General features: G+C 37.2%; 1 pseudogene; it reads right to left on the bottom strand.

Moving 5' to 3' along the window:
- Nucleotides 1-5,430: 5,430 nt before the first annotated feature.
- LOC122444756 lies at nucleotides 5,431-19,293 on the bottom strand (annotated as a pseudogene).
- Between the last annotated feature and the right edge of the window lie 5,424 nt (nucleotides 19,294-24,717).

The following is a 24,717-nucleotide window of genomic DNA, read 5'->3' as shown; positions in this document are numbered from 1 at the left end:
ATGGACGGAGGAGCCTGGTAGGCTGCAGTCCATGAGGTTGCGACGAGTAGGACACTACTGAGCAACTTTACTTTCACTTTTCACTTTCATGCATTGGAGAAGGAAATGGCAACCCACTCCAGTGTTCTTGCCTGGAGAATCCCAAGGACGGTGGAGCCTTGTGGGTTGCTGTCTATGGGGTCGCACAGAGTCGGACACGACTGAAGCAATGCAGCAGCAGCAGCAAGTCAAAAAGCGAGGCTTGAACTCTAAGGCAGTTTGTCTCCACAGTCACGGTTACTACTGCATGCTGCCTGTATACCACCATATACTGCATTCACACAAGATTTGGGTTTGGAATCAAATGATCCAGCTTCATGCATTCAACAAATATAATGGATTCTAGTCAAGTTGCTGGAACACTGGATTAGTGAATATTGAACTATTGCTACTAGAGGAAGTATATATTACATTCCCATGAGCATCACTTTTTGGTCAGCTAACATATATAATCTTGCTTTATGTATGCTTCTGTTTGAAGACACTGTATTTAATAGGAATTAGTTCGTTAACATTTAAGTCACAGCCAACAGCGCTGTAATTCACGCACAAAGGAAGCGTATATAACACATGTGTGTTCTCTGTAAGGCACATCACAGCCTACATGTGCTTAGGAACACTAGAGAGCACTACAATACTACATTTGGGGACTATTATAAACAACCAAATCATCAATGAAAGTCACAGAAAAGCAAAAAGCAGCACAAATAGACTGAAAAGAACACTTGTTTACAGTTTGATATCTGAAACAAGAAGGCAGAGCACTGCCTTCTTTGACCTTAGCTAGGAAAATGTGTATTGGCTGACTAAAATCTTCTCCTATTTTGTTAATGTCCACAAATGAGCAAGAAAGCACAGCAAAATTTGATTTTGGGGTCACAAGTAAACTTTAGTAATCAGGTGTATTCATAAATATGGAATCTATGAAAAATGAGGGTTACTTTTTATCTTAGTGCACTCAGGATTGGAATGACTGTATTGATCAGGGCAGCCTTTTGTTCATTAGGTACTTGCTGTCCAGTGCAGGATACAATCTAGCAATTTTAACAGATGTAATGCTGCTAAAGAAATAACTGCAGGGTGCTGAAATAAAGGTCTTGGCCCTCTTTATCTGGTCTAGGTATTGTTCAGTTGAAATATAACAATCGATAAATTACTGAAAATGTACAGCCTACCAAGACTGAAACATGAAAAATTTGAACAGATCATTTAGTAGGAAGAATTCTAGATCAGTAATCAAAACCTCCCAACAAAGAAAAGTTCAGAACCAGATGTTCCACTGCTGCATTGTAACAGACATTTAAAGAAGAATTAATACCAATTTTTTGTAAGCTTTTCCAACATGTTAAAGATGAGTGACCATGAACTTCCGGATGTTCAAGCTGGTTTTAAAGAAGACAGAGGAACCAGAGATCAAATTGCCAACATCTGCTGGATCATCAAAAAAACAAGAGAATTCCAGAAAACATCTATTTCTGCTTTATTGACTACGCCAAAGCCTTTGACTGTGTCGATCACAATAAACTGTGGAAAATTCTGAAAGAGATGGAAATACTAGACCACCTGACCTGCCTCTTGAGAAACCTGTATGCAGGTCAGGAAGCAACAGTTAGAACTAGACATGAAACAACAGACTGGTTCCAAATCAGGAAAGGAGTATGTCAAGGCTGTATATTGTCACCCTGCTTATTTAACTTCTATGCAGAGTACATCATGAGAAACACTGGGCTGGATGAAGCACAAGCTGGAATCAAGATTGCCAGGAGAAATATCAATAACCTCAGATATGCAGATGACACCACCCTTATGGCAGAAAATGAAGAAGAACTAAAAGGCCTCTTGATGAAAGTGAAAGAAGAGAGTGAAAAAGTTGGCTTAAAGCTCAACATTCAGAAAACTAAGATCATGGCATCTGGTCCCATCACTTCATGAGAAATAGATGGGGAAACAGTGGGAACAGTGGCTGACTTTATTTTTGTGGGCTCCAAAATCACTGCAGATGGTGATTGCAGCCATGAAATTAAAAGACGCTTACTCCTCAGAAGGAAAGTTATGACCAACCTAGATAGAATATTAAAAAGCAGAGACATTACTTTGCCAACAAAAGTCCATCTAGTCAAGCCTATGGTTTTTCCAGTGGTCATGTATGGATGTGAGAGTTGGACTGTGAGGAAAGCTGAGTGCCGAAGAATTGACGCTTTTGAACTGTGGTGTTGGAGAAGTCTCTTGAGAGTCCCTTGGACTGCAAGGAGATCCAACCAGTCCATCGTAAAGGAGATCTGTCCTGGGTGTTCATTGGAAGGACTGATGCTGAAGCTGAAACTTCAATACTTTGGCCACCTGATGCAAAGAGCTGACTCATTTTAAAAGACCCTGATGCTGGGAAAGATTGAAGGCAGGAGGAGAAGGGGACGACAGAGGATGAGATGGTTGGATGGCATCACTGACTCAATGGACATGAGTTTGGGTAAACTCTGGGAGTTGGTAATGGACAGGGAGGACTGGCATGCTGTGGTTCATGGGGTTGCAAAGAGTTGGATACAACTGAGTGACTGAACTGAACTGAAAGATAAGTGATCACTTCTGGACTCACTTTGTGAGGCCAGCATTACTCTATTAACCAAAACCAGACTAAGACATTACAAGAAGGGAGACTAATAAGCATAGAGCAATATGAAAGTATTAACAACCTGAATTCAGGAAGGAACAAATTAGAGGTATGGGATTAATAGATAAAAACTACTGTATATAAAATAGATAAGTAACAAAGACATACTGTATAGCACAGGGAGTTATATCTACTACCTGTAATAATCTACGGAGTATAATCTGCAAAAATGCTGAATCATTATACCGTACACCTGAAATTAACATAATATTGTAAATCATCAATACTTTAATAAAAAGGAAGTCCATTTACAATTGCTTCAAAAAAAAATAAATAAAATTCTAAGGAATAAATTTAACCAAGGAGGTAAAAGATCTGAAAACTAAGATTTTGCAGAGGACACAAAATATATTCCATGCTTATGGACTGGAAGAAGCAATGTTGTTAAAATTTCCATACTGCTTAAAGCAATATATATTCAATGCAGTGTCTATCAAAATTCCAATGGCATTTTTTCACATAAATAAAAAATCCTAAAATTTGTATAGAACCACAAAATATCCCAAATAGTCAAAGTAATCTAGTGCAGGAAGAAGAATAAAGCTGGAGGCATCGTTTCCTGATTTCAAAGTATACTACAGAGCTGTAGTAATCAAACAGTACGGCATTGTGCAAAAACAGGCACATAGATGAACGAATTATAAAAGTAGTCCAGGAATAAACTCATGCCTATATGGCCAATTGATGACAAAGGAGGCAGGAATATACAATGGGGAGAGTATAGTCTCTTCAGTAAATAAGGCTGAGAAAATTGGATAGCCAGATGCACAAGAATGGAACTGGTCTCTTATCTTATACCACACATAAAAATTAACTCAAAATACATTAAAGACTTGAACATAAGAACCAAAACCATAAAACTGCTAGAGGAAAACAGAGGGTAAGCTTCTTGACATTGATCTTGGTAATGATTTTTTTTAATAGTTCATTAAAAGCAAAAGTAGCAAAAGAAAATATGAACAAGGATTACATCAAACTGAAAAGCTTCTGCATAGTAAAGCAAACCATCAACAATGTGAAAAGACAACCTATGGAATAGAAGAAAGTATTTGCAAGTCATACATCTGATAAGGGGTAGGTATCAAAAAATACATCAAGAATTCAAGCAAAATTCAGGGACTTCTCTGGTGGTCCAGTGAATAAGAATCTGCCTTGCAATGCAGGGGACATGAATTCAAGCCCTGGTTGGGGAACTAAGATTCCTCAAGCATGGGCAACTAAGCCCTTGCACCATAAATAGAATCTGTGTGCGACAGTGAAAGATCCTGCATGATGCAATGAAGATTCCACGTGCTGCAACTAAGACCTGATACAGCCACATAAATAAATATTAAAAATAAGCCATTATTAGAGCTCTTGAATACAAAATTAACCATCATTGTTTTTAAAAAAGAATTCATGCAATTTAGTAACAACAACAAAAATCTGATTTTAAAATAGAGAGATGGAATAGACATCTTTCCAAAGAAGACATACAAATGGCCCACAGGTACATAAAAAGTTTCTCAACATCACTAATCATCAGGGAAATAAAAATCACGATATTATCACTTCACTCCTGTTAAAATGACGATCATCAAAAAGACTAGAGATAACAAGTGCTGGCAGGTTGTGGAGAAAAGGGAATATTTGTGCACAGTTTTGGGGAATGTAAAATGGTGCAACCGCTATGGAAAACAGCAGGGAGGTGCTTCAAAAAATTAAAAATAGAACTACCATATGATCCAGCAATCCTACTTTTGTGTATATATCCAAAGGGAATGAAAAAAGGATATTGAAGAGACATCTGCACTCCCATGTTCATTGCAATATTATTCACATAATCAAGGTATGGAAATAACCTAAGTGTTTGTCAGTGGTGAATGGATAAAGAAGGTGTGCTATATATTCACAATGAATACAAATATTATTCAGTCGTGTGAAAGAAGAAAATTCTGCCACTTTTGACACATAGATGAAGACATAGACGCTAAGTGAAATAAGCCAGGTGGAGAAAGAAAAATACTGAATTTAGATTTCATTATATGTGGAATCTTGAAAAACAAACCAGAAACAGAGAGTAGAAAATTGTGGCCAGGACCTAGGGAGAAATAGGAAGAGATTAGTAAACAGGTATAAACTTTCAGCTATAAGATGAATAAGGTGTAAAGATGTATTGTATAGCATGATGAATCAACACAGTGTTGTATAAGAGAGTAGAATGTCAATGTTCTCACCAAAAAAAGATAAATGTATGATGTATGACATGATGGATGTGTCAATTAACTAGATGGGAGGAATCCTTTCACAGCATGTGTGTGTGTGTACTCAGTCGTGTCCGACTCTTTGCAACCCCGTGGACTGTAGGCCACCAGGCTCCTCTGTCCATGGAGTTTTCCAGGCAAGAAAACGAGTGGATTGCCATTTCCTACTCAAGGATCTTCCCCACCCAGGGATCAACCCCTGCCTCTTGCATCTCTGCATTGGCAAGCAGATTTTTTTTTTTTTTTTAAGCAGGGCTAAGAAGTTATTTTCATGCCCAAGCCAGCACAGCAGTACCATAGGGCAAAGAGTGAGGGCAGTGTCAAATGGAGCCAGGCCTGGTGCCAGTAGGCCAGCAGGAGGCTCGGTGCAGGGGCAAGAAAGGGATGGGTGAGGCAGGCAGAATCTGGAGGTGCCAAGGGGAGGTGCCCTGGGCGGAAGGACAGAGAGGCAGAGAGGGCAGCCAGCCAGCGAGGGCCAGACTACCACTGCATGTTGAGCACATGGGCAGAGTGCCGGTGCTGCCAGTCCTGGAGGTGGGTGTGGCATGGGCTCTGCAGCTCCAGGACGTAGTTTTCCCTTGGTTTCTTCAGGTGCTCCTCATCAGGTCTTGCATGAACTCGGTGCTCATGAGGTGGACGAGGATGCAAGAAGGAATGGGACTGGCCTGTCCCAGACCTCGGCTGCCAGTCTCCCATGTCCTCCATCAGCCACTACTGGCTGAGCAGCTGTCCATTCCACTGCAGGGCACAGTCAGTGAGCGGGTTTGCCCCCAAGGGCCAGGTGTATTGTTGAGGGAAGCACTGGGTGCAAAGGCGTACTGCCTGGGCGGGGGTGGGGGGGTGTGGGGCTCCATGGCGAGGGGCCAGGGCCTTCTGCTGTTTCCTCTGAGGGGGCTGAGCCCTGCTGAGACCAAGGCTGAGGCTCTCCCCACAGGCGTGGATCTTGTTCTGGGCTTCTATGTGTATGAGGCCCCCTGCATTCTCACCATCAGTACTCAGCACCCAGTCAGCCACGGCCATGCTGGCCTGCAAAGCTTTACATCCAGGACTGAGTGAGCCAGGAGATGGAGCAGGGCACATTGAAGTCCTTGCCCACCTGTGGCCAGAAGCCCCAAAGTGCTGGCCCCTCCAGCACCACCTTAAAGGAATCCACGGTGCTGCTCCTGCTGGGGTTGTGAAGTGATTCCCAGGTGGCGCCTGTGGGCAGAATGCCAAGTAATAAATTAAAAAAAAAAAGATAAATTGAACATCATCAATACTGAAAATGGTTGTACCTTGAAGGACAACATCAAAAAAGTGAAAATATTTACAAGTCATACATTTGATAAGGGATCTGTATACAGAAATGTAAAGGTTTCTTACAACTCAAAAATAAACAGACAAATAATTTTTAAAAATTGGCTAAAGATTTGAATAGATGTTTCTCCAAAGAAGATATGGAAATGGCTATTAAACACAAAAAAATCATCAGCATCATCAATTATTCAGTTCAGTTGCTCAGTTCTGTCCGACTCTTTGCGACCCCATGAATCGCCGCACGCCAGGCCTCCCTGTCCATCACCAACTCCCGGAGTTTATTCAAATTCATGCCCATTGAGTCGGTGATGCCATCCTACCATCTCATCCTCTGTTGTCCCCTTCTCCTCCTGCCCCCAATCCCTCCCAGCATCAGGGTCTTTTCCAATGAGTCAACTCTTCGCGTGAGGTGGCCAAAGTATTGGAGTTTCAGCTTCAACATCAGTCCTTCCAATGAACACCCAGGACAGATCTCCTTTACGATGGACTGGTTGGATCTCCTTGCAGTCCAAGGGACTCTCAAGAGTCTTCTCCAACACCACTATTCAAAAGCATCAATTCTTCAGCACTCAGCTTTCCTCACAGTCCAACTCTCACATCCATACATGACCACTGGAAAAACCATAGGCTTGACCAGACGGACCTTTGTTGGCAAAGTAATGTCTCTGCTTTTTAATATTCTATCTAGGTTGGTCATAACTTTCCTTCTGAGGAGTAAGCGTCTTTTAATTTCATGGCTGCAATCACCATCTGCAGTGATTTTGGAGCCCACAAAAATAAAGTCAGCCACTGTTCCCACTGTTTCCCCATCTATTTCCCATGAAGTGATGGGACCAGATGCCATGATCTTAGTTTTCTGAATGTTGAGCTTTAAGCCAACTTTTTCACTCTCCTCTTTCACTTTCATCAAGAGGCTCTTTAGTTCTTTCACTTTCTGCCATAAGGGTGGTGTCATCTGCATATCTGAGGTTATTGATATTTCTCCCAGCAATCTTGATTCCAGCTTGTGCTTCTTCCAGCCCAGCGTTTCTCATGATGTACTCTGCATATAAGTTAAATAAGCAGGGTGACAATATACAGCCTTGACGTACTCCTTTTCCTATTTGGAACCAGTCTGTTGTTCCATGTCTAGTTCTAACTGTTGCTTCCTGACCTGCATACAGGTTTCTCAAGAGGCAGGTCAGGTGGTCTAGTATTTCCATCTCTTTCAGAATTTTCCGCAGTTTATTGTGACCCACACAGTCAAAGGCTTTGGCGTAGTCAATAAAGCAGAAATAGATGTTTTTCTGGAACTCTCTTGCTCTTTCAATGATCCAGCAGATGTTGGCAATTTGATCTCTGGTTCCTCTGCCTTTTCTAAAACCAGCTTGAACATCTGGAAGTTCACAGTTCATGTATTGCTGAAGCCTGGCTTGAAGAATTTTGAGCATTACTTTACTAGCATGTGAGATGAGTGCAGTTGTGCGGTAGTTTGAGCATTCTTTGGGATTGCCTTTCTTAGGGATTGGAATGAAAATGGACCTTTTCCAGTCCTGTGGCCACTGCTGAGTTTTCCAAATTTACTCAGTTATTAGGGAAATGGATATCAAAACTATAGTGAGATATCACTTTACACCCACTAGAATGACTGAAATGAAACACAGTAACAATTGTAAAGGATGTAAAGAAGTTGGAACCTTCATACATTGCTACTGGGGCTGTAAAATAGCATAACTGCTTTGGAAAACAGTTTGGCAGTTTCTAAAAATATCAAACATAGAGACAGCATATGACCTAACAATTCTACACCTAGTTATATACTCAAGAGAATTGAAAATCTTCATCCCTGCAAAAAACTTGTACATTAATGTTCATAACAGTGTTATTCATCATAGTAAAAAACTAGAAAAAACTTAATTGCTCATCAGCTGATGAATGGATAAATGAAATATGCTATTCTATATAATGGAACATTCAACAATAAAAAGGAAGAAGTACTTATAAATAGTAAGTGTGGATTATCCTTAAAAATTATGCTACATGAAAAAAGTCAGTTACAAAGGCTGCATGTTGAATGATTTCATTTATATGAAATGTCTAGAATAGGCAAATCCATAGACACAGACAGTAGATTAATGATTGCTGGGACTGGGTGGAGGAGAGAATGAGAGATTATTGCTAATGGGTACAGGGCTTCTTTGGGGGTGATGAAAATGTACTGAAAATAGATAATATGATGGTTGTACAATTCTGAATATACTAAAAATCACTGAATTGTACACTTTAAAGGGGAAATTACATGATAAATGAATTGTACCTCAATAAAGCTATTACTTAAGATAAAAAGTGAGGATTAATACTCATCCACTCAGCATAAATAATTTCACCATACTACAGTGAGCATCCTTTTGCGAGCCTGCAACCTTTATATGCTTTAAATGAAAAACTCAATTTGTTGTCATTACTTTTCTGGATATTAATTAAAAAGAGAAAAAATCAATATAATTCACCACATTAACATAAAAATGTTAAAAAAAATACAATTGTCTAAGTGGATGCAAAAAAAAAAGTGACAAAATTCAGTACCCATTGCTGAGAGAAACAGCAAACCAAGAATATAAAGGAACTACTTCGACCTGTGGGGTGGAAGTAGCCAACTAATACTGTATTCAATGGTGAAAGACCAAACATATTCTCTCTTTATTTCTTTCCTATTGTGCCCCACAACAAATTGCAACAAATTTAGTGCCCTAAAACAACACTCATTTAAAACTTACACAGTATCCATCAGAAGTCCAGGCCCCTGTGGTTCAGTTTTTTCTCTGGATTTTAACAGGTCAAATTCAAGGTTTCAACCAAGCAGAGCTGGTTTTTTTCCTGAAGGCTCTGAGGATGAATCCACTTCTAAGTTCATTCAGGTTGTTGAAAGAATTCAGTTCTATGCAATTTTAGTATCGGAGTTCTATTTCTTTGATGGTTGTCAGATGGAGATTGTGCTCAGCTTGCAGAGGTCACTTGTGTAACTTGGCTTATGGCCCCTTTCCTCCATTTTCAAAATCAGCAATGGCTAGTCAAGTCCTTCTTATGCCTTGAATCCCTTTGACCACCCATTCTTCTTCATCCGTCATCTACTACTTCTCCCTACTACTTCTCCTTCTTCAGTATCTCTCTGACTCACTTTTCAGCCTTCTTCTTCCACTTTTAAGGATTTATGTAATTACATTGGACCCAGCACAATAATCTTCCTAATTTAATGTTGAGCTGATTACTACCTTAATTCCATCTTTAGAGTCCCTACACAGCATACCCAGGTTTGTACAGACATACCTTACAGATATTGTGGGTTTGATTCCAGACCACTGTAATAAAGGAAATATCACAATAAAGTTAGTCACACAATTTTTTTTTGGTTTCTCAGTGTATGTAAAAGTTATATTTATACTATAATATAGTCTAATAAGTGTATAGTAGCACTATGTCTTTAAAATGTATGTATCTTAACTAAAAAATGTTTTATTGCTAAAAAAAACTCTAACCATCATCTGAACCTTCAGCAAGTCACAGTTCAGTTCAGTCGCTCGGTCTTGTCTTGGCAACCCCATGGACTGTGCATCAAGTTCTTTTCCAGTGAGTCAGTTCTTTGCATCAGGTGGCCAAAGTATTGGAGCTTCAACTTCAGCAACAGTCCTTCCAATGAATATTCAAGACTGATTTCCTGTAGGACTGACTGATTTGATCTCCTTGCTATCCAAGGGACTCTCAAGAGTCTTTCTCCCACACTACAGTTTAAAAGCATCAATTCTTCAGCACTTTCTTTATAGTCCAACTCTCACATCCATACATGACTACTGGAAAAACCATAGCTTTGACTATATGGACCTTTGTCAGTAAAGTAATGTCTCTGCTTTATAATATGCAATCTAGGTTTGTCATAGCTTTTCTTCCAAGGAGCAAGTGTCTTTTAATTTCATGGCTGCAGTCACCATCTGCAGTGATTTTGAAGCCCAAGAAACTAATGTCTATCACTGTTTCCATTGTTCCCCATCTATTGGTCATGAAGTGATGAGACCAGATGCCATGATCTTTGTTTTTTCAATGTTGAGTTTTAAGCCAGCTTTTTCACTCTCCTCTTTAACTTTCATCAAGAGGCTCTTTAGTTCCTCTCCACTTTCTTCCAGAAGGGTGGTGTCATCTGCATATCTGACATTATTGATATTTCTCCTGGCAATCTTGATTCCAGCTTGTGTTTCATCCAGCCCAGCATTTCACATGATGTACTCTGCATATAAGTTAAATAAGCAAGGTAACAATATACAGCCTTGATGTACTCCTTTCCCAATTTTGAACCAGTCAGTTGTTCCATGTTATGTTCTAACTGTTGCTTCTTGACCCACATACAGATTTCTTAGGAGGCAGATAAGGTAGTCTGGTATTCCCATCTCTTTAAGAATTTTCCAGTTTGTTGTGACCCACATAGTCAAAGGCTTTAGCATAGTCAATGAAGCAGAAGTAGATATTTTTCTGGAATTGTCTTGCTTTTTCTATGATCCTACGGATGTTGGTAATTTGATCACTGGTTCCTCTGCCTTTTTTAAATCAGCTTGAACATTGGGGAATTCTCAGTTCACGTACTGTTGAAGCCTAGCTTGGAAGAATTTTGAGCATTCTTTTGCTAGCATATGAAATGAGTGCAATTGTGCGGTAGTTTGAACATTCCTTGGCATTGCTTTTCTTTGGGATTGGAATGAAAACTGACCTTTCCCAGTCCTGTGGCTACTGCTGAATTTTCCAAATTTGCTGGCATATTGAGTGCAGCACTTTCACAGCATCATCTTTTAGGATTTGAAATAGTTCAGCTGACATTCCATCGCCTCAACTAGCTTTGTTCATAGTGATGCATCCTAAGGCCCACTTGACTTCACACTCCAGGATGTCTGACTCTAGGTGAGTGATCACACCATCATGGTTATCTGGGTCATGAAGATCTTTTTTGTATAGTTCTTCTGTGTATTCTTGCCACCTCTTCTTAATATCTTCTTCTTATGTTAGATCCATACCGTTTCTGTCCTTTATTGTGCCCATCTTTGCATGAAATGTTCCCTTAGTATCTCTAATTTTCTTGAAGAGATCTCTTGTCTTTCCCATCCTATTGTTTTCCTCTATGTCTTTGCATTGATCGCTGAGGAAGGCTTTCTTATCTCTCCTTGCTATGCCAGAACTCTGCATTCAGATGTATATCTTTCCCTTTCTCCTTTGCCTTTTGCTTCTCTTCTTTTCTCAACCATCATCTGAACCTTCAGCAAGTCGTAATAGTAACATCAAAGACCACTGATTACACATCACTACAACAAATATAATAATAATGAAAAAGTTTGAAATATTGCAAGAATTGCCAAACTGTGACACAAGGACATGAAGTGAGCAAAGGCTGTTGGAAAAATGACACCAATAGAGTTGCTCAACACAGTGGTGCCACAAACCTTCAGTTTCTAAAAAGTGCAATATCTGCAAAGTGTGATGAAGGGAGGCAGAATAAAATAAGGTATGCTTGTATTTGAATAATCAGGAGATGGGAATCTTAGGGGACATTTTTAGAATTCTACCTACCAAGTCCTCTAAGAACAGGATCAAGGCATGGATACCACTATAATCACGTGTATTCAGCATTGTATTGAAGATGCTACCCAGTGCAACAAGATAAGAAAAGTATACAGATAAGAAATTACTTTATTTATGATGTCATGAACATCTAGTTGAAAATTCCACAGTATATAAAAAGGGGACTAAAACTAACAAATGAATTTACTAGAATTGATAAATGAGGATACAAAGCCAACAGGAAGATCAGTTATATTTCTGTGTTAGTGACAATTATAAATTAAATATTTTTAAAAGGAACCACTTATAATAGCATCACAAAATTGAATATTTATTAATAAATAGGTGCAAGACCTGTATATTGAAAACTGTAAAATAATAAAAATATTCTGGAGATAAGGTAAAGAAGACTTAAATAATTGAAGACATATGCCATGTTCATGGATCAGAGGACATAATATTGTTGTTTGTACTTCCTAAATTGATCTATAAATTAAATTCAATCCTAATAAAACTTCCAGTAGGCTTTTGTAGAGAAAGTGACAAGCTTATCCTAAATCTATATTGGAAATTCCAAGGACTTAGACTAACCAAAACAATTTATAAAAAGAAGAACAAGGTTCACTACCTTATTTCAAGACTTATAAAACCACAGTAAAAAATCTCAAACAACAAAAGACAGTCCATTTTTTAAAAATGGGCAAAGGACTTGAACAGATATTTCTCAAAAGACTATACAAATGTCTGAAATGCATATAAAAAGATGCTCAACTTTATTGGTAGTTAGGTAAATGCAAATCTTAACCACAATGAGATACTCTTCACTTTCACTGGAATGGCTGTAATTTAAAAAAGCAAACCAAAACAACATGTGTTGTTGAGGAAATAGAGAAATTGGAATGCATGTGCATGCTGGTGGGAATGTAAAATGCTGTAGCCACTGTGCAAAATAGTTATGTCATTTTTCAGAAAGTAAATATAGTATGATCATATGACCCATTAATTCCACTGGTATGCATATACCCAGAGAAGGCAATGGCACCCCACTCCAGTACTCTTACCTGGAAAATTCCATGGATGGAGGAGCCTGGTAGGCTGTGGTCCATGGGGTCACTAAGAGTCAGACATGACTGAGCGACTTCACTTTCACTTTTCACTTTCATGCATTGGAGAAGGAAATGGCAACCCACTCCAGTGTTCTTGCCTGGAGAATCCCAGGGATGGGGGAGCCTGGTGGGCTGCTGTCTATGGGGTCACACAGAGTCGGACAGACTGAAGCGACTTAGCAGCAGCAGGCATATACCACAAAGAACTGAAAACAGATAAACAAATACTTGTACACAAATGTTTATAGCTGCACTGTTCACAATAGCCAAAAGGTAGAAACAACCACGTCTTATTCATGGATGAATCAATAAGCAAAATGTGCTATATACATACAATGGAATATTACTCAACCATAAAAAGGAGTCAAGTATTGATACATGCTACAACATGAATCTTGAAAATGTTATGCTACGTGAAAGAAGCAAGATACAAAGTCACATATCTATTATTCCATTTATATGAAATGTGCAGATTAAGTAAATTTGTAGAGACAGAAAGAAGACTGATGGTTGCCAGGGCTAGAAAGAGGAGAAAAATTGGGAGAGACTGCTTATGGGTACTGAGTTTTCTTTTGGGAAGATAAAAATTATTAAATACATAGAAATATTTATAGATGTGTGTATTATCAAGGTTGGTATACATGTATATACGTCCTTGCTCTGCCAGCTGAGAAGGCCTGGAAGTATAATAGCAATAAGCAAATCTGTTGCCCAGATCTTTGTTTCTAATATCATTTTGCAATAAAAGAAACTAGGACTTCTTGGAGAAATGTCTGCTTCTACAATTAGAGCAGGAAATACACAAGATAAGCCTGGAGCATTTTGTAAGTCCAGAAGGTGAAAGTGAAAGTCGCTCAGTCATATCAGACTCTTTGTGACCCCATGGACTATACAGTCCATAGAGTTCTCTAGGCCAGAATACTGGAGTGGGTAGCCTTTCCATTCTCCAAGGGATCTTCCCAACCCAGGGATTGAATCCAGGTCTACCGCATTGCAGGTGGATTCTTTACCAGCTGAGCCACCAGGGAAGCCCCCAGAATGTAAGGAAGTGCTCAAAAAACAAAACAGAATAGAACCAAACCAAAAGAAGGGGGATGAAAAGAAAAAAACCTTACATTGTAGAATACTTTGAACAGCAAAATAAAGTCACACTGGATGATAACCCAAAGTATAAAATAAATATTCATGAGTACATACTGATATAGGCAAGTGATTAAATTAGTAAACAAATGGGAATAATAGATAAGTTATCAGCACAAAAGAATATAAAATAATTTATGTAGCTTTTCCAACCTTAAGGAAGTGAAACATGACTCCCTGTTCTATAAGTTTGAGCTTCATATAGTGACCTTCTTCCTAAAAGTTATGGAAAGGGAGAAAAAGTATCGGTGGGGAAGCCTTCCAAACACTACCTTAGCCAAATGATCAAGGTCAATAGCAACAAATGAATAATGTTAGATTATAGCTCTAAGTATAAAATAAATATCATGAGTCCATGGTGATATAAATAAATGATTGAATAAACAAGGAGGAAAAGAATGGAGGAGAAAAGACAAGTCTCGCTCGTAGAAAAATTCCAAATAATTTATGTAGATACTCTGCCCTCAGACAGAGGGCACATAAATCCCAGCTGAGCCTGGTGATTACCTTTCAAAGAGTAGAGTACAGAGAGAGGAAAAAACCATGACTTTAGGCTGGAGAAACATGTCAACACCACATCAGTGAGGTGACCAAGGCAAACAACACTGATAATATGTACCTTTGATATGATGTGAAAAAAATGGCACTTTATCTCTGTAGTCTAAAGCCCTAAAGCCCATATTCCCAGTCTAATCATGAGAGACACAGCAGCAAATTCCCATAGAGGGACATTCTACAAAATACTTGACTAGTACTCCTCGAAACTGTAAGATCATTAACATAAAGGAAGTCTGAGAAACTGTTACAGCCAAGAGGAACCCAAGGAAACAGGATACATGGGATTAATATCTTGATAGGATTCTGTAACAGAAATATACATTAGTTAAAAATAAAAACCTAGGCAAACTTGAGTAAACTATAGGCTTTAGTTAATAATATCAGTTCATTAATTTTAAGAAAATACCATAAGATTTTCTTATGTAAGGCGTTAATAACAAAGGAAAATGAATAAGGGAGTCTATGGAAACTCTCTTACTATATTCTCAATTTTTCTGTAGGTCAAAAACTCTTGTAAAAAACATGTATATGGGAAGTGGCTTATATTCCTACTAATTAAAGAAATTCTAATAATAAATGCAAACAATAAAAAAAATGGGCAAATGACTTGAACAGATACTTCTCAAAAGAAAATATATGAATGCCCAGTAAGTGCATGAAGTAATTATTTTATATGACTAATCAGCAACAAAAGGCAAAAGTAAAACCATGATGAAAAAACCACTGTAAACCCACCACAATAATGAAAATTAAAAAGACTGAAAAGACCAAATGTTAGCCAGGATGTATAACTCCTAGGATTATAAAATGGCACAACACTTTTGGAAAATTTTGACAGTTTCTTATAAAACAAAACAATTCCAATTTTAGTTACTTAACCTCCAAAATGAAAAAAAAAAGTAAAACAGCTTGAACATGAAAGCTTATTGCATTTTCACTCACAACGGTCATGTATGGATGTGAGAGTTGGACTATAAAGAAAGCTGAGTGCCGAAGAATTGACGCTTTTGAACTGTGGTGTTGGAGAAGACTCTTGAGAGTCCCTTGGACTGCAAGGAGATCCAACCAGTCCATCCTAAAGGAAATCAGTCCTGGGTGTTCATTGGTAGGACTGATGTTGAAGCTGAAAGTCTAATACTTTGGCCACCTCATGACAAGAGCTGACTCATTTGAAAAGACCCTGATGCTGGGAAAGGTTGAGGGCAGGAGGAGAAGGGGACGACAGAGGGTGAGATGGTTGGATGGCATCACCGACTCAATGGACATGGGTTTGGGTGGACTCTGGGAGTTGGTGATGGACAGGGAGGCCTGGTGTGCTGCGGTTCATGGGGTTGCAAAGAGTCAGACACAACTGAGCGACTGACCTGAACTGAACTGACTCACAATAGTTAAAAACTGGAAATAATCCAAATGTCCGTCAATATTTATCTTTATTGAATAAACAATTTGTGTTGTATTTATAAAATGGAACATTACTAAGCAAGAAAATGGAAAAAACTACTGATAAACCCTAGTGATATGCATGAGTTGAAAGAAGCCAGAATATTACGCTAGATGGAAGAAGCCAAATATGAAATAATTCATACTATAATGTGTTTTATATGATGTTCTGGAATAGGAAAAATTAATCTATGGTGGGAAAAAATCAGAAAAATTAATTCTAAGAGAATAAAATTTATTCTGAGAGAGGTATATGGATGGGGGGCATGAGAGGACTTTCTTGGCTGATTTAAATATTCTGTATCTAAACATGAGTGGATTACCTGGATGTATGCATTCATCAAAAGTCATTATATTGTAAAGATATGTGTATTTCACTATAAATTTTACCTAAATAAAAAACTCTTAAGGGATAAATTTGAAGAACAAATAAAATTTTGAATTGGTAATTTTAATAAATTGAACAATTATTTTTAAAGAATCCTTGAATATTCTTTCTGTGTTTAAAAAACTATCAACAGAGACTTCAGAAAAAAATTAAAAATTAGATAATCTTCTCCAGAGATTTTTGCTGAGAAGAGATGGAAAGAAATATTATGAGAGATAGAGTCATATGTGGAGTCAAAGGAAAGTTATTTTACTCTTTTGTATATAAAGTTTCTGTTTTGAATGAATCTTAGATTTATAGAAGTGTTACAAAGATAGCCAAGAGGTCCTATACACCCTTTACTGAGTTCTCCCTAATGTTTATATCTTACATAACCATTTTACATTTATCCAAACTAAGAAATTGACATTAGTACAATATTATTACTAAAGTAGAAATTTTATTGAGATTTCAACAGTTTTTCCATTGATTTTTATTCTGTTCCAAGATCCAATTCTGGATACCACCCCATTCTATTTCATTAGTTTCCTCTAGTATATAACAGCTTCTCAGTATTTCTTTGTTTTTCATGACTTAGATAGTTTTGAAGAGTACTGCTGAAGGTATTTTGTAGAATGAGTTTATGTGATATTTTCTGTTCTGTGTTTCCTTAGATTCTGCATTCATCTATTTGGCATCCATTACTCACAGAGCTGAATGAATGGCCAAAGTTCTTTGCATTTCCCCTATGATTCAGCCTTCATAGGCACATGAAAATCATTTTTTTATAAACCCTCGAGCCAATCTAGGTCCATACCCCCAACCATCTCCTTTATCTAACTCTCATATACCAAGCCAGTATTTCCCCTGCCTAAAATCACCCAAGGCCAGGTACTAGACATCCTATAGGTCAGAGTGCATTGACATTATTCAAATTAGTCAATCCTAAGCTTTTTCCCCTGCCCTGCCTTGCCTTTTCCATGGAAAACACAATGAAGATTTTAGATCATGCTTTCTATATTCTATTCAGTGGAAGCAAATCACTAAATCCAGCATACCCTCAAAAAGATCTATTAATGTCCACCTTTTGGTTGAAGAAGGCTTCCCTGGTGGCTCAGAGGTTAAAGCATCTGCCTGCAATGCGGGTCGGGAAGATCACCTGGAGAAGGAAATGGCAACCCACTCCAGTATTCTTGCCTGGAGAATCCCATGGACGGAGAAGCCTGGTGGGCTACAGTCCACGGGGTCTCAAAGGGTCGCACACTACTGAGCGACTCTCACTTTGGTTGAAGAAATATCAAAGAATTTATGGACATATGTTAAAAATGCACCACAATTATTCATACTGGAGTAGGTATTTCAAGGCTATACACTTATCTGGTCTCTCAAAGTTTTTCCTACAAATTATAGCATTCATCCATGGATCTTGCTAGAAACAATTGTTACTATGGTATTTTAATGGTGATTTTCTATTTCCCTCATCCCTTCTTATTACTTGAAATTCTTCTATGAAGATTTGTCCCTTCTATTTGTTTATTTATTTTCATCAATATGGACTCATGGATATTTCTTTTGTATTTGGTATATGATCAACGGTAATACTATTGTGTAGTTTAAATTTTTCAGGCTTTGGCTATTGGGAGCCTGTGTCCTTTTGACATGGCTTATGTATTTTGTTCGTTTGTTTGTTTAAGTATTTCCTCACTTTTTGGGATTATACAATGCACCAAGTTCATTTTGTATTTTTCCTGCCTAACTCTGAAATCAAACAGTATTTGTTTACATATCAAGATCTTATCTCTGTTAGGTATGGTTGCTGCTTTTAGGCTGTCTGTAGACAGAGCTAGGAAATTTGTGTGTGCTTTCTGAGTCAATTCAGTTATGTCCGACTCTTTGTGACCCCATGAACTGTAGCCCGCCAGGCTCCTCTGTCCATGGGATTCTCCAGGCAAGAATACTGTGGTGGGTTGCCATGCTCTTCTCCAGGGGATCTTCCCGACCCAGGGATCGAACCTGCATCTCTTACTTCTTATGCCTTGGCAAGAGGGTTCTTTACCACTAGCACCACCTGGAAATAAATGTACTACTTAGTATTAATAAATGTATACTAAGTCATGTGTACACACTGTGTGTATATCCTTCAAATTCATTAGTCTTTTTTCCACAATGCCAGGTCTTCCATTAATCCCATTCATTGAAATCTCATCACAGTGATTTGGTTCTTTTTTAAATTTCTAAGTGGAATTCAGTTGTAAAAACTGTTTGAATGTCTTTCTATGCCGATTATAACATCTTTGTCAGTTCTGCATCTTTTTCTAATGATTGATTATCTTCCTTTTTATGTGTTGTGTTTTCCTGTTCCTGTCTGTACATGCCTGGTAATCTCTGATTGGACACCAGACATTGTAAACTTTTCTTTCCTGAGTGTTAAGATATTTCTGTATTCCTATACACTATCTTGAGCTTTTCTCTCAGATGCAGTTAAGTTACTTAGAAACAATTTGATTCTTTCGAGCCTTGGTCTTATGATTTACTAAGTGGGTCAGAGCAGTGCTCAGTCTAAAGCTAATTATTCCGCACTTCTGAGGCAACACCTTCCTGATTTATGCCCCTGAATTATGAAATTTTTGCAGTCTGCCTAGTGGAAACAGTCACTGTTGCCAGATCTGAAAGTTCCAGGCATTTCTTTCTCTGTAATCCTTTCCGATAGTTCCTTCCATGGCTTCGGGTAGTTTCCTTACACACATACGCTGAATAATGACCGGAACCCTCGATGTAGTCTCTGAGGCGCTTTCTCAGTGCAGCATTCTCTTCTCCGGTCTTTCGTCCTTTGAACCCCAGCTGCCGTGGCCTCTTCATCCTCTCAGCTACATCTCCTCAATTTAGGAAGACTGCTGGGTTCCGCCTTTTCCCCTTAGTTTCCCCTGTTTGTTTTCTGTTTGTCAGGGACTACTGTTGTTTGTTTTCTAGTATCTAGTGCCTTAAAAACTATAATAACCATTGAAAACTTAATGCAAAAATGTGAAAGGAAGTTCTATAAGCTGAGGAGAATAAAGCCAGAAAGAAACTCAGATTTTCAGAAAGGAACAGTAATATCCGAAAAGTTAATATGTATGTAAATACAAAGACTTTTTCTTCTTATTTTAAAATATACATTATATAATATATGTACACATATGCACATATTTAAAGTATATATAACTATTTAAAGCAAACATTATAATACTGTTTTGAAGTTTATATGTGAGTATAATACATTACATATTCATACTACACTATAGCCTAAAGGATGAGAGGTTTCATGAGCCAACTGATTACATAGTTAAACTATGTTTTATGTAAAGTGATATTAACTATGGGCTTCCCTCATGGCTCAGCTGCTAAAGAATACGCCTGCAATGAGAGAGACCTGGGTTCGATCCCTGGGTTGGGAAGATCCCCTGGAGGAACAGCTACCCGCTCCAGTATTCTGGCCTGGAGAATTCCATGGACTGTATAGTCCATGTGGTTGCAAACAGTCAGACACAACTGAGCGACTTTCACTTTCACTTTTTCAGACTGAGAAAATTTAAGAATATATTTTGTAATCTCTGTTCAGTTCAGTTCAGTTGCTCAATCGTGTCCGACTCTTTGTGACCCCATGGACTGCAGCACTCCAGGCCTCCCTGTCTATCACCAACTCTCAGAGTTTACCCAAAGTCATGTCCATTGAGTTGGTGATGCCATCCAACCATCTCATCCTCTGTCGTCCCCTTTTCCTCCTTTCTTCAATCTCTGTAATGACCGCTAAATAGTTAATGCAAAGAGGTATAACTAAAAAGCAGTGGATAAATAAATTAAAATTTAAAAATTAAGCTATTTCACTAAATAAAGCAAAAGGAAAAATGGAGAAGCAAAAACCAGGTAGCACGAGTAGAAAGCAAAATAGTGAAATGATGGACTTAAGCTGTATTAATAATTACATTTCATAATAAACCTAATAAGACACTTAGGAACACTCCAAGTAAAATGCAAAGATGATCAAATTGGATAAAGAAGCAAAACCCAACTATATGCTATGTAAGAAGCACTATAAGTGCAACTTAAACAACTGTCAACTTAGACTATAGTATATGCTATATATGACCCTTATGGTAACCACATACCAAAACCCTGATACACATATCAAAAAAAGGAAGAGAAAGAATACAAGAACACTAAAGAAAGTGATGAAATCACAATAGAAGAGAACAGAAAAAGAAAGGATCAAAGAAAAACTACAGAACAACTAGAAAACAGTGAACAAAATGCAATAAATATACCTATCAATAATTATGTTAAATGTAAATGGATTAAATGCTCCCATCAAAAGACATAGGATGGCTGAATACATTAAAAAAAAAACAAAAAACAACAAGACCCATATGTCCATATTGCTAAAAAGAGACTCACTTAGATTAAAAAAGGTGTGGTATATACTTGCAATGAAATACCATTCAGTCATGAAAAAGAATGAAATCTTGCCATTTGCGACCACATGGATGGAACTTCAGGGCATTAGGCTAAATGAAGTAAGTTCAGTTTCACTTATATATGAAACCTAAAAATCAAAATGAACAGAACAAAACAGAAACAGACTCATAGAGAACAAACTGATGTTTGGAAGAGGGAAGAGGAATCAGTGAGTAAGGGAGATAGGTGAAGGAGATTAAGAGGTATAAACTTCCAGTTATACATTAGTAAGCCATGAGGTATAATGTACAGCATAGGGAATGTATATACATTACAATAATACTGTAATGACTGGTGATAGATGATTATTAGACTAATTGTGGTGATCAGTTTGTAATGTAGATAAATGTCAAATTGCTATGTTGTACAACTGAAACTGAAATTTTGTATGTCAACTACACGTCAGTTAAAAAAATAGGAAAAACATTTATGTTTCTAAAAATTTCTTTTGACATTTAAATTTGTTTCCTGCAATTCAACAAATGTGAAATATCTAAAACATAGAGTTGGAGATAATTAACCCCTGGATGGTATTTAATAGAAGATGTACATCTAAAATTTTATTTTACATAGACCATAGATTTATACATAAAAAGCAAAACTAAAGATTTTAGAAGAAAATATTTGAATATCTGTGACTTACCATTAGAGTTTTTGGAGGACAAGACACAGAAGAGCAATAACTATAAAAGAAGAAAAATATATGAATTGAACTTCATCATAATTAAAAACTGCTCGAGGAAATAAATAATACAGCCATAGAATGGGAGAAAATATGCATGAAACATATATCTGATAATGAACTCATATTCAGAATACACAAAGAAGTCCTTCAACTCCATCATAAGAAACAAACAACCCAGTAAAAACAGGGAAAGGATTTGAGCGGGCACTTCACCAAGGAAGACAGGCAAATGGTTAGTAAGCACATGAAAAACCAAGATCTGGGTGTGCGGTATGCTGTTGCTGCTTTAATACCATTGTTTACATGATTGTGGTAAGAAGTATTTTTTTTCTTTAAATCATGAGTTAATATTTGATATTTCTAATTCAATTGTAACATTATAACATTTTTCCATGCTTGATTTTATTTTAATATGGATCTCTTTTACAGTGAAATCTTATTTCCTAATTTCATGAATATACTTGTTTATTTGCTTTATTCTAGAATTATATTAAAAAGTTTCAGAATTACAATACTTGTGTAACTACTAAGAATATATTAACCAAGGAAAGTTTAAGTTTTCTTTTTTAGTTCCTTTTGTCTTTAGAATATATTTCACTAAGGATGTACAAAGTACTTGTTCAAAATCTACTTGAATCTCAATTATTTTCTCCTTTGTTATATCAGTTTGATCTACAGTTAGATTAATCCGTTTCTGTTTAGTAATGCATGTCCTAAGAATGATAGAATATCATCATTTTGCAATTCCCAGTGCAATAAGCTGATTCAAGTAAGGATTGTCATTGTATGTTAAAACCTTTGGCTAAAACTTTGTCAAGGTCAAGGTATTCACATGACCTCAAAATAACATCCCACACATGATATATTTGCAATGACTACTTAACCAATTGATCAAACATAACAACACCAGTGAGAGGACAACCTGATGCTATGTTTCCTGAAGTGATGCAATAAAAAATACACAAGGTCACTTGCCAAAATATTTAATGTGAATCTAATCATGAGGGTAATAATAAGACAATCCAGAATGTGGGACAGTCTACAAAATAACTGGCCTGGATGCTTAAAAAATGGCAATGTCATGGGGAGTAAAAAAAAAAAAAAAAAGGTAGTGAAAATTGTTCTAGATTAAGAGTCCTTAGAAACATAATCAAATGTAAAACAAATCTTGTAGATTAAAAAATACAAACTTCAAAACATTTTTTATGAAATTTGAATAGCAATAATAGTATGATGATGTAAAATTATTGTTAATTTTTCAGGTTAGGTGATGGTGTTGTGTTTAAGTAGAAGATATTCTTTTTTTTAGGAACTTCATGCAGAAAATTTTGAAGTGTTTCAGTGCCTATAATTTACTATCAAATGGCTTTGCATACACACACACACACACACACACACACATACACACACACATATAGAAAGAACTAAAGCCAGGTAATACATTAACCACTGGTAAATACAGATGATCATATAGGGTGGTATAGGGGTGTTTATTTTAGTATTCTTTCAATGTTCTATATGTTTGAAATTTTTTCAAGAAAAGAAAGGTATAATCCAGGACAGTTGGGGTAATCTGAGTTACTGTCACCAGGTGGTGCTGATGCTTTTCAAATAAAGTCAAATAAACAGGTCAATTCATTGAATATTTATTTAGGAAAAATGTGGATGGGAGGGATTACAGACTATAAATCCAGCTTTTAAATTTTGCCAGTATTCACTCTTGCTTGCTTTATTATGTCCTACATATATTGAAGCGTCTTAGCTATAAATTTTTTTTGGTCTCACTGTCTGCCTCTCTTCTGCCCTTTTCTGGTTCCAGGCCCTTACTTACTTCTCACGAGGGCTGCTGTAACCATTCCCTATGCCCAAACCTGCTTTGATCCACACACTGCTGACACAGTGGCCTTTCTGCAGCATTTCTCTCCCCTTCATCAGCTCCCCACTTCCTTCCAAATAATTTCCACTCCTCAGCAAAGTGTTCAAGGTTGATACCAATCTGCGTCTCCAGTGTATCTCCCATTAAATTTGTCTTGTATTAACCCTACTCATGACACACATTGATTGCGGTATTTTTTTTTTCCCAAATGAATTTTAGATACTTTGTTGCCCTTGAGTGTTTCCTCTCATATGCCTCCATATCCAAGGTGCCCTTCTGCCCAACACTAGACCAAGTCTGACCTTATTTTCATCAGAGCCAGATTAAATGTAATTATCTTTATGTAATCTTCCCAAGCAACCCACTCAGAAATCTTCCCACAGCACTCTCTGATTGTCTTAATGACTTATCACATTTTGTATTATGTAATAATTTTGTGTGAATACTAAATTACAAACATTTTCAAGGAAGCAGTTTGTCTTTATAGCCTCCACACTGTGTTTAGTTCTATGTGGCATTCACTCAAGGTCAGTGGATTTGAATTTCAGGATTATTCAAAGCTAGTTTACAGAAGTGGTGAAAGTGCTGACTAATCACCACCAATTGTGAGCCTTACTCTGGCTTTTCATTTCACAGATATGCAATGAAGGGCCACTATAGTGAGAAACCAACCTGGATGAAGGATGTCCATGGCTTATCAACTACCACTAGCCAAAAAATTAACAAATTTGAAGGAAAATTTCCACTCAATTTGACACTTTATATGAAAACTCTTAAACCTTCTTACGTCATTTGATGTATATTTCACTCCTAGGTAAGAACATGATAAGAATGCACAAAGATTTGTTTGAAGAATATTTGGAAGGACGTATTTATAAAAGATAAAAATTGGAAATAGCCTAACTAGTCAACAGTACAGAGGTGGTTAAACAAATTCATACAATTAATTACTGTGGAGCCGTTAATAATATTTAATGAACTGAGACTTCTCTAAATATTTAGAGAATAATATTTAGGGACATAGAGGTGTCTGATGTATTAAGTGGAAAAAAATTACAGAATAGTGTTAACATCATAATACCTTTTAATGGAAGGAAAAAATACATATGCATAGAAAAACCAAACATGATGGCAGAGATATTTGTAGGTTTGGGGATTATTTTTAATTTTCTGTTACTTTTTAAGTTTTAATGATGAGCAGCTATACTGAGAAAAAAAATAACAAAATTTA

This window comes from Cervus canadensis, chromosome 7 (assembly GCF_019320065.1).
Source record: "Cervus canadensis isolate Bull #8, Minnesota chromosome 7, ASM1932006v1, whole genome shotgun sequence".
In the NCBI taxonomy this organism is placed as follows: domain Eukaryota; kingdom Metazoa; phylum Chordata; class Mammalia; order Artiodactyla; family Cervidae; genus Cervus; species Cervus canadensis.
The sequence above is the reverse complement of the archived record's forward strand: the minus strand, read 5'-3'. Positions and strand labels throughout refer to the sequence as shown.